Here is a 12,509-nt window from a genome sequence, read left to right as displayed (position 1 = left end):
TGTACTGTTAGAGCTTCATAGGTTGTTTGGGGTCATATTTAGAAGTCATTTTAGTGTCTTTGATGTTATTTTTCCCTTTTTAAATGGAAAGCGTTCCTCATGGGGCCCTGAGCAGTTCTTAGCCATGTTATTTAATAGGAAGTGGATAACATGGCTAAGAGCATTTGCTGGAAAATGCATGAATATCGCTGACTTTTCTGCGATATTCATGCATTGTGGCCTTTTTTTTCGCATTTGCGAGCAGTTCTTAGCCATGTTATCCAATGGGAGGTGGATTACATGGCTAAGAGCATTTGCTGGATAATGCATGAATATCGTTGACTTTTCAGCGATATTCATGCATTGCGGCTGTTTTTAATCGCATTTGTGATAAACAATTACATTTCTTGATATGTACTTTTAGAGCTTCATAGGTTGTTTGGGGTCATATTTAGAAGGCATTTTAGTGTCTTTGATGTTATGTTTACCTTTTTAAATGGAAAGCATTCCTCTTGGGGCAAGTGTCTTGTAAATACGCTCCCACTTGCGCTTGGCAAATTTAGATTTTGATTATGGGAGTTACCTAGCCATGTTAATAGTGTCCCAAAAATTGGGTTAGGGCATTCCAGAAAACACTTTCATGTGTCTCAAGGACATTTTTAGTCATTTCTTCATGAATGCAGGTATACAATTGATTTATATGCTGTGTTTAAAAACGAATTTTGAAATCAATTAAATTTCAGGATATGTACTGTTAGAGCTTCATAGGTTGTTTGGGGTCATATTTAGAAGGCATTTTAGTGTCTTTGATGTTATTTTTCCCTTTTTAAATGGAAAGCGTTCCTCATGGGGCCCTGAGCAGTTCTTAGCCATGTTATTTAATAGGAAGTGGATAACATGGCTAAGAGCATTTGCTGGAAAATGCATGAATATCGCTGATTTTTCAGCGATATTCATGCATTGTGGCCGTTTTTTTTCACATTTGCAAGCACTTCTTAGCCATGTTATCCAATGGGAGGTGGATAACATGGCTAAGAGCATTTGCTTCAAAGGTTGTTTGGGGTTATACACCATTTTTGGGAAATTATTAACATGCCTATCTAACTTCCATAATCAAAATCTAAATTTGCCAACCGCAGATGGGAGCGTATTTACAATAAATTTGCACCATGAAGAACGTAAAATAGCATACTAGACACTCAAATGCCTTATAAATATGACCCAAAACATCTTATGAAGCACTAGTAGTGCATATTTCCAGAAATGTATTGGTTTTCATTTAATGATTTACTTCATTGGTAGGCCTTCACATGTTTTTTTACCTTGGTTTTTTTCAGTGAAAATGTTATCTGCAACCATGTGTTGGCCTCACCTCAAATAAACAAAACAGGTGATGGACTGAATGTGGATCAATGACACACATTCACCCCAGTCTAAAGATCTGGGCCTAAACAAATCTTTCGATAGGCTACATCTTATCGTCATCCTGAATTAATGATTTAAAATATTAGGGAGTAATTTATGAGTGTTGTATGCCTGTTTTGTACCATTGAGTGTCATTTTTGTGATGCAGTGCTGGTGGAAAACATTTGCTATGTTAAATAATTAGTAGGGCATTAAGTTTTAGATGACTGTTATTTATTTACTGTTTGGTAATAGTGGTTAATAACATTTTATATTATATTTTTCCACAGATTCAACTGCAGATTCTTTCATAGTTTTGAAAATGCCTACAAAAAACAGAATGAGAAAGGCGAGAAAACGTCAAAGACAGCAGGATGATGTTTTATTGCAGCAGTCCTCTTCCCCAAATACTTGTCAAAACAGCAAGAAAGGTCCGGGTAAGAGCACGAAATCATTCTTAAGAAATATTTGTAGTAAAAAAAGTTTTGCTCAAAAAAATGTTTCAGTTCACAAAAAGAAAAGTAATTTAAATGGAAAGGAGAGACCCATTACAAATGTTACTGGTAGAGGAAGAGATAACTCTGTGCATGATAGTAGAAGGAAACAACAGTTTAGGGACATTCGAAATCGAATGTTCCGTAATAGGATATTAGTTAATTTATTGAAAAATATTAAAAAGAAAGGCCAACAGAAAGCGGCATTTTATAAGAAGAAGAAAAATGTAGAGAAAATTATTGATCATGCTTTTGAAATTAAGCGAAAGTTGTTTATTTTGGTAATCAATAGAATTAGGAAACTAAGCAAGGTAATTTCTGATTTCAAAACAAAAAGTAGATGGAAGAGAGTAGTAAATCGTACTAACTTTTGTGAAGTTTTTTCCGGAGAATGGATGCATAGTTCAAGTTCTGAGGCATTTTTTAATGAGGAGAGTTATTTTCAGGATAATGATTTGGTGCATGCAGTTGACATCAGTGGTCGAGCTTATGAAGTGAAGGATGGTTGTCCAGTTGAAAAAGAACAACTTGTGACAACAGAGACAGAAGAGGCGCTAAGTGATGAGGTTTTAGGAAGACGTCCTAAGGGTCCTGTGTACATTTGGAAGTGTAGTTCTATTTGCAGTGTGCGACAGGTTTCCATCAATTTGCTTTGTGATTTTATACGGACATTTAATAAGAAAAGTTTGAAGCAGAAAATGAAGTTGTTGCAAGATTTAGATCCTTGCAGAGTGAGACAAATGACAGGTTTGCGTGGTCATTCACTGGCTTGTCTTTCCAGGAGAGTATGCCAGAGTGTTTTTCATCATTTCAGGATGCTAGCAGTGCATCATAATAAAGTGAGAAAATTAGTGAGAATGTTGTATTATGCTAAGAGTCCAGCAATTATGCTTAAACAATTATGTGCTGCTCTTTTGCATGGTTCTGAAATAGATGTGAAGAATATTTGTGAAGAAATTGAGTTTTGTTACTTTGGTAGTAAAGATGAGAATGTTCAAATTGACCCTGAAGTAGAGGGTAATGTGGAAGATAATGTACAGGTTTCTAGTACAGATAATTTTGAGAAGGAAATTGCCACGTTTCAGATGAAATCAAGTGAGAGGCCTAATTTCACTTGTGTATGTTGTCGACGCACTTATTATAAGAATCAGACTAAGGTAGTGGATTTATATGCAAAAAGTGAAAGGGAAAATAATAGTGAATGGAAGGATTTTGCCACATACTTGATGGTAGAAAATTATTTTGATTTGGGATCGGATCAACGTGTGTGTACTTATTGTTGTAATAAATTAAACCAAAACCAGATGCCTGCTAGGGCAGTTCATAATAATCTGGAATTGGTTGAGATTCCTTCTGAATTGAAGGATTTAAATACTTATGAATCTATTTTGATTCAAAGTATCCATCCATTTCAGGCTATTGTAAGAATGGAGCCAAAGACAGGAAAGTTGCCTCCAGCAGATTTACAGAGAGGATTAAAGGGAAGAGTTGTTTATTTGCCTCTAGATTTGAACAAAAACATTAACACAATTGGAATAGAAAAAGTGGAAGAGGAACCTCTGGTTATCTTGGTCAATGGGGTTCCGACAAAGAATAAGAAAATATGGCAAGATTTAGTGGATGTTAGGAAAGTCAAAAAGGCAACAGTGTATTTGAAGAAAAATAATAAGTACTATAAGAATGTATATGTTGCAGAAGAGGAAGTAAGTGATGAAGAGGATAGCGATTTGTGTGCTGGCCAAATTGAGAAAGTAGAGGCCTCTAAAAGTGAAGAAATATATGAACATTATAGTGTTCATCCTTTGCATTCCAAGGAAGTCATGGGGAATGCTATTGAGTTGTTTCAAATGAAACAAGCCAAAGGGAGTCCCATTAGTGTTTGGGAGGAAAGTTTGGAAGCTCGGTGTTTCCCACAGCTATTTCCCACAGGTCAAGGAGGAAGATATGATGAGCGACCTCATCAAATTCCTGCGTCTGAATACCGGACTTTACGATTGTATGCAGAAGATCCTAGGTTTCGGCAATGCATTCCCTATTTGTTTCATCTCCTGTTTGAAAGCGATCTGTCTGGACTGTCATATGCAGTGAACCACATCTTAAAAAGTGGTATACAGATGCGAAACATCTCGGCAAGTGACTTTATGCATAAAGTCAATGTCCAAGACAGTATTTTGGATTCTCACTTAATTAATCTCATGGCGTGTCAGCGTGGTACTAATGAGTACTGGTACCGTCGTCATGGTGATTTAAAATGTATGCTGAGGAACTTAGGAACTCCAACATGGTTCCTCACTCTGAGCTGTGCCGAGTATGGCTGGGAAGACTTACTTGAATTTCTACGAGAGGCAAATGGAAATATTGAAAACATTGAATTCAAGACACCTGGAGAACTGTGTTCTTTGGATCCAGTGAATGTATGCAGGTACTTCAATCATAGATTTGAAGCTATGATGTCTTTCATCACAAATAAAAAGAATCCACCTCTTGGAGAGGTGTTGGATTTCTTCTGGAGAAAGGAGTACCAAGCAAGAGGTGCCCCTCATATACATATGTTGTTGTGGATCAAGGATGCACCTAAATTTGGAACAGATCCGGATGACTTAGTGATGAATTTCATCGAACAGTATTCTACGTGTGCTGTTCCAAACGCAACGGAGAAGAAAAGTCTAAGAGAACAAGTTCTTCGTTTCCAAAGCCATCGTTGTGGAAAGTACTGTCGTCGTAAATTCAGAAACAAGGACAAGTTCTACACCAAATGTCGTTTCAACTTTCCTCGACCTGTGATTTCTAAAGGAAGAGTGAACAGTTTGATGTCTTCGCTGCGACATAATGTGACGAGGAAATCACCCAAGAATACATACAATTTGAAAAGGAACGAAGAGTCCAAGTACATCAATGACTACAACCCAGTGATTTTGTCCATGTGGAATGCTAACATGGATATACAGTTTGTGGCTGACAACTGTATGGCTGTGGCTCGGTATGTGACATCTTACATCACCAAAAAAGAAAAGACCGAACTGAAGGATATGTGGGAGGACATTTCCCATGAAAAGAGCCTCAGCAAGAAGTTGTACAGTTTCAGTCTGAAGATGTTGTCGCATCGAGAAATCGGAGCTTACGAATGTTCTGATCGATTGTCTTCAGCAAGTCTCTATGCCAAATCCAGGAGTCTCGTTTGGGCGAGTCTTGGTCTTGCTGCAACGCGAAATCGAGTTCTAAAACCTGTCCGGGAAATTGAGTATTTGGCAGAAAAGGAACCAAACAGTACCGACATTTTGAAGACCAACATGTTGGATACATATTATCCAAATCGAAGCAGTCACCTTGAGAATGTTTGTCTATATGAGGTTCTTCAAAATTATATATTCAAGAGGAACATCAAAGAAGATATTGAGAAAGGAGTGTTTGCTGTAATTGGAAGTGAGGGATGCCTGGTCAAGCAAAGAAAATGCCAATTAGTAAACCATCGAAAATTGAGTGGTGAATCTCCAGAAAAAAAGGAGTTTTTTTATTTAGCACTTTTGCAACTTTTCAAGCCTTGGCGTGCAGAAGAGGAACTGCTTGGAGATTTCCTCTGTTACGAAGACTCTTTCAATGCAGCCAAGGAGTCCATAGAATGTCCTGCTTTTTCTAAATATCAAGAAATGCTAACTTTGGAAATTGAGCAGGAAGCAACGATTGCAGCCGAGATTGCCAGAGACAGTTCTCAGGACAGTCAGAGTTCTGTTTCATTGAGTCAAGATCCACTTGGAGGACCTATTATCGAAAATGAAGCTGCCACTGCTATGAATGAAGTAGAAAGAGCCATGGCACATGCTCAGGAGGATTCAGTTAACTTAGAAGACTTGGAAAAACAACTCAACGTTGAGCAGAGGAAAATATATGATGAAGTTACCACGGAAATTGAGCACGGATTAAGTCATGAGAAGAACAAATGCTCATGTACATCGTTGAAGCCTGTCCGACTGTACGTGAGTGGAGAAGCGGGAACTGGAAAAAGTTTCCTCATTAAAGCAATCTCTTGTTATTTGCAGGAAAGGACTGAGTCATCGCTGTCTTGTGTTGTCACCGCTCCTACTGGACTGGCAGCACATAACATTAAAGGTATTACTTTGCATCGTCTACTGATGCTGCCGGTGGAGCATGACAACAAATTACAATACAACAAGTTATCTGGAGATGCTTGCTGTGAAGTTTCAAGAGTCTTGAGGAAAATGAAACTACTTATCATTGACGAAGTAAGCATGGTTTCCAATGTCATGCTTGCCTTTGTGCATTTGAGAATGCAAGAAGTACTTAAAACTGAATATGATGTGTTATTTGGTGGCAAACACATCATTGTTTTCGGAGATCTTCTGCAGCTGACACCAGTAAAAGGTCAACCTGTGTTCAAAATACTCACGCATGAAGATACCAGGAAGTGCCTAGGGAGCATTGGCAACGTCAATATAGGGTTAAACTTCAATTATGCAGAACTGCATCAAAATATGCGTCAGGCAAAGGATGAAGATTACAAGAATATTCTACAAGATATTAGAATTGGAAAAGTGACTGAGCATGGGAAAGAAGCTTTAAATGCACGATTACTGTCAAATTTATATCCCAAACAAGAGATTGTGCCTGAGAATATTTTTCAGAAAATTACTGAGAAGAAATCCGGGATATGTCTCATGCCAACTCTTGCAGAATGTGCCATCTTCAACAACAAAATGTTGAATTTAGAAAAGCAAGAGATTGTGAAACTTGAAGCTATCGACAAATTAGAGCATATGGGATCAACAATTATTTTGTCAGACAATTTGAAATCAAAATTGGATTCATTAGAGAAGACTATATCTAAAACAGCGGGTTTTGAAAAGACTTTGAATGTGTGTTTAAATTGCCGAATTATTTTGAGAAGGAATTTACATGTAGAAAGAGGTCTGGTAAATGGATCAATGGGTAATGTTGTTGATTTTGAGAAATACAGAAATAGAGATGGAATAGAATTTTTAAAAATTAAATTTGATGGCATTGAGGAAGTACAGCAAATTGGTCGTTGTTCTGCTAGGTTTTTGCTTGTTAAAGATTTATATGTTCGCCGTAAACAGTTTCCTGTTTGCTTGGCATATGCGGTGACAATCCATAAATCGCAAGGTTTAAGTGTAGACTGTGCATTGGTGAATATTGGCAGTTCTGTGTTCAAGGAGGGTATGGCATATGTGGCATTGTCACGAGTTAGAACTTTATCGGGATTGTACTTAATTGACTGTGATGTAACAAACATTTGTGCGGATCTAGATTGTGTTAAGGAATACAATAGGTTAAGAAGAGAGTATGCGCCACATTTGCCTCAATATCCTTTGTTTGAGAAACGTGTGGTAGGCCGCAAGCGTAGAAATAGCAGTAATAGTAGGGAGGTTGTTGCAAAAAGACTAAAAGTCAATGAACCGAAAATTGTTAGCAGAAAGAAAGTGGATTCTGTTGAAGATGTTGTCGGTTTTCAATTTGAAAACAGTTCTGGTGTCAACTGCTATGCAAATGTAGTGGTTAATGTTCTCTTTTCACTAGAGAGTTTAAAAGAACAGATTCTGTTGAATTCTGAACAAATTTTATGCTGTTTGTTTAATTCTGTTTTCGAGAAATGTAGCACTGATCGAACAAAAGTAGAAAGTGTGTCTGAAGTTCGTTATCTGTTAGATGAATGTTCAGGTCAAACAGACTTCTCTAAAAATAATCAGCAAGATTGTCAGGAGTTTTTAATGTATATGCTTGATATATTGCAAGTTGAGGGTGTAGATGTAGATCACCTGTTTGGGCTTTCTTATCAATGGCAGCATGACTGCGAGAATTGTAGGGTATCAAGTACTACTAGTGTAGACTCAGAAAGATTTATATATTTAACTTTGCCAGACAGTAAATCAGTCTCCTTTAATAAGCTAGTAAATGCAGCGGATCACAACATGGAGTGTAGCCAATGTAAATCTGAAATGATGTCAACATTACTTATACGTAGATATGGACAGTATGTCATTTTAATGATGCAACGATGTAGGCCTGATGGATCAAAATTGTCAACTTTAATAAAAAATTTTGTGGCTTCTCAGCTTTCAATATCAGGAAGGACTTTTGTAACTGTAGCAATTATCTATCACGATGGTCCTTCAACAACTTCAGGACATTATACAGCTTATTTAAAGTCTCGAAACGGCTGGTCATTCTGCAATGATTCCGTTGTAACTTTCAAAAAAAAATTGCCGTTTGACCTTAAAAATTCTTACCTGGTGTTTTTAAAACCAAAATTTTAAAGAAAGAATCTCGAGATTTCCTGTGAAGAATTGGAAAAGGTTCATCAAGTTGAGGGAATGTAAGTCTGCAATGCTGTCTAGATTATTGGTCCAAAACTTTTAATTATAATGTTATTTTGTAAAATCCGACTATATAAACCTGATGCAAGTAAGTCTGCTTCATAGTAAGCAGTATCAGTGTCATAGGAAAAGGAGAACATGAGTGACAAAGAAGAGTAAGATATTAGTAGTCCAGGATTGTGAAAATAATCTCAAATGTTTTCTTTTTGCAAGTTGCGAAAATAGAAAATGTCGGGATTTGATTGGAAGAATTACAAGACTTGCGAATCGCGGCAACATGATTTGGCCTAGTGGAAACATGTGATAGAATGAAAGAAGTCTTTTTTTCTATGTAACATATTTTTCGTATCGATGGAGGTTTTCTTTCAGAAAGTGGCGGGCTGAAAATATTTATAGCACAACAGAGTGGATGCTGTTCATAGGAGATCCTTCGACGTCATTGAAAGTAAGTTAATTTTAAGGAGTTTTGAAATCAGATTTCTTAGGTTGTATGGGTTTTTTAAACACAGTCATTTTGATTGTGGTTTTTTTTCCCCGCTGTTACATGATGAATATCTTCAAGTCACTGATGTAAGTGAAATTTGATACATTCTGAGAACAGCAAAAATAAACCATTTAACATGTATAATTAATGTTATGCTTTTTGTACTTATGATATACATTTAGAAATGTGAGGTAGATATGGAGAAGCTGAGTTTTCTGTAAGTGTCAATTTTAATGCTTACAGTGCTGTACTTCTGGGTACTGTTTTTTTTTTAAAAAAAAAGAAATAGGCCTCACCTCAAAGAAAGCTCTTGAAAGTACACATCTTATTTGCATCCTAAAACAATCATTTAAAATGTTAGACACAATTTTATGATGGATTTACATCTCTTTTGCGCTGTTATTGCATCACTATTGTGAGACATAAGCAATGCAAAAAAAGCACCATGTTCCAAAATAGGCCTCAGTTCATCAACATCAAGATACAGTTTCTTTAAAATATATATATTTAGGATTGTGTAGGGGACGTAGAGAAGCAGAGACTTCTGTAAATGTCCAAGTTGTTGAAAAACTGTTTGTTCTTGAACCTTTTCCCTTGTCTTTTCTAATTTTTAAATACATGTTTTAATATTTTTGGAAATGTTTGTTTTCTGTTTTACAGATTGAAAGTATGAAAAAATATTTTAAAAAGGTAACAAGAATTATAAGGTACATGTTTTCTACTCTTTTTACCCGCAATGCACTGCTGATGATGTCTCTGACACTATCTCTGGTTTACTCTCTATAGCTGTCTTTCTTTTTACATTATTCTCTGTTTACTTCTCTTATACTAACTCTTCTTTTTTTTAAAAAAATATTTTTTTGGTTCGCTTACAGTTCGCGAACCGGTCAACGAACTTGAAGCGAACCAAAAGAAATAGAGCTTGCCAGAGTGATAAACATTCTAGCAATTTTATTTTAAAGGGGGGGTAGTTCTGAAAAGAACTTTTTTTTTTTTTTTTCTGAACATTTTTTGATTTTTTTGTATTTTTAGAACAGTTTTATGTTTTTTTTGTGTTTTTTATGGAGGGGAAACAACAAAAAAACAGGCATTGAAAACGGCTCAACAGGAGCAAAAAAAAAATTACTGCTTGGGTGCATTAGGGCACTTATGGTTTTCGAACACCATATTAATCAAGTTGACGCTCATGTTGCCATACGACAACATAGCACCACAATATATACAAGTAAACCTCATATGTCTAAAATTGGGTTGAATGTTTGGCACAGTTTCCTGTGCCTCTCTTCCTGACAAAGACATTGATGAGGTAGATCTGGCCACAGGAGTTGTCGGGGGATTGTCTTGTAGGTCCCTTAACTCAGCCCGGCTGTAGTTCAAGGGATGCCACCTGGTCATATGTCGATGCATAGTATAGTTCCCCATACTATATTTCTTCTCTGTGCCTCTTGACAATCTGTAATCACAGATGAGGCAGGTGGCATATTTCGCGTTCACCTTCTTCTCCCCTGGAGGGATGGAAAAAAACTGCCAGATGAAACTGGTTTTTCTCTTGGAAACACGGGGCAACTCCGGGATAAATTGTTGTTGATCTGTATCCTCTTCTTCTTCTTCCTCCTCTTCCTCTTCTCTGTTAGAGATAAATTGACTGGGTGGTCCTCTCTTCTTATGAGGAGGTGGAGGTGGTGGTGGGGGTGCACCAGCTGCAGCAAGTATGGAAGCCATTGTTGAACTCCAGATAAATGGTCTTTCTCTCACCAAGATGAAAGTCAGAGTGAGGAAAAAAGGAGGGGTTTACATGATTTGGGAAAAGCAAAAGTTCTGAACCAATGAAAAGTGTTATTTTTAGGTCACATGACCTAGTCATACATCATTTGGAAACCAAAAGTGAAATGAACCAATGAAAAGTTTGATAAACAAGTCACATGACCTGTTCCGCTTACGTTACGCGGTCCGCGCCGCGTCTCGGATCGCTTCCGGTTAGCGGTCCGGAGCACTTCCGGGAGCGCTAACGCAGCGCGTCATTAGACGCATTACGCGACAACGTGATACGTCGCGCTTCCGCGACGCGTCACAGTTCCGCTAACGTAACGTTGACCGGTTCGCGGACTAGGTCGCGGCATGAAGATGAGCTAACGGAAAGCTTCCCGGTTCGCGAACTAGAAGCGAAGAAAACAAAATATTAAAAAAAAAATTATCAATAAACATCTAAAATATATTTTAAGATTTAAAGAAGAATACATTTTACAGCTACAGATGTTAGCTTTTAAAAAACCAATGAAATTCACAGAAAAAACCATAGGTTATAGACCATATATAGTTAGGAATTTGCATTTACAAAACCTTGAAAATTCAGTGAAAAAACCATAGGTTATAGACCATATATAGTTAGGGATTTGCATTTACAAAACCTTATTTTACTCGCATAAAACCATTGAAATTCCATATATAGTTAGTTGCGCTAACTATATATCGCGCACCCGCAATCCACTGCTGATGATGTCACATATTACATCATTCATGACATGGTCAGTGACATCACTGATGACATCACTGATGACATCTCAAATGACATCACTGATGACATCACTGATGACAACAACCAGTGACTGTCTGTTTCTGTAAAGTTAAAATATGTCTTACATATTGAAGAATGAGTGGATGTATAAGTGTCTGGATGAAGGATTTAGTAGGTGCGTGACTGACTGTATGAGTGAGTGATCAAATGTGTCTCACTGAGTGCATGGGTTAGTGACTAATCTGTCTTAATTTGTGCATCATTATGTCTGTTGTTCTGTAAACTGCTGCATGTGTTGATCAGTAGCTATATGAGTAACTATATGGGTTATTGATTGGTAGCCCAGGTATTTGTATGGGAGACTGAGTGTGTGTGTGGGTGGCTGGGAGGTGTATGACTGTGTGCATAGATGTGTGAGCAGTTGATTCACTAGATGTATGGTTTCAAAAGTGCATGTGGAAACAGCTGTATGGGCGGTTGACTGTGTGCATGAGTGTATTGGTGAGTGAATGGATATCTCAGTGCTACATGTCAAAGTAAGTACATATGTAAAACACAGTACAAGTGAGAGTTGACATATATAAATAACTGTGCATAAGAGCCAGTGAATGTGTGAGTGGCTGTATGGATCATTGTGAACTTGTATCAGGGATTGTATAAGAGAGTAAATATGTGTTAGTATATGTATGAATAAGTAAAGTTTGTATAACTGTATAGTTGAGGAAATGGAGGTGCGATTGATTCTTTGCATGACTGACTAGGTGTGTGAGTAACTCCATGGATGAGTGACAGTCTGTGAGTGTCTGTTTACACTGATTGTATCTAAGGTTATATTAGAGTCTGAAGAGGTTCATCGTATTATCACATGAATGATATCATCAGTGATGTGATCAGTAATGTCAAATGAGATGTCATCAGTGATGTCATCAGTGATGTCATTTGAGATGTCATCAGTGATGTCATTTGAGATGTCATCAGTGATGTCATCAGTGATGTCACTGACCATGTCATGAATGATGTAATATGTGACATCATCAGCAGTGGATTGCGGGTGCGCGATATATAGTTAGCGCAACTAACTATATATGGAATTTCAATGGTTTTATGCGAGTAAAATAAGGTTTTGTAAATGCAAATCCCTAACTATATATGGTCTATAACCTATGGTTTTTTCACTGAATATATATATATATATATATATATATATCATGTGATCAAGGCTCCGCTGAGCCGAAACGTCTGTGACTCTTTCTGCTGAATAAAATCTGTAAAGTACCTCGAGG

Source organism: Lissotriton vulgaris, chromosome 3_1 (genome assembly GCF_964263255.1).
Source record: "Lissotriton vulgaris chromosome 3_1, aLisVul1.2, whole genome shotgun sequence".
Lineage (NCBI taxonomy): Eukaryota > Metazoa > Chordata > Amphibia > Caudata > Salamandridae > Lissotriton > Lissotriton vulgaris.
This window is presented reverse-complemented; position numbering follows the sequence as displayed.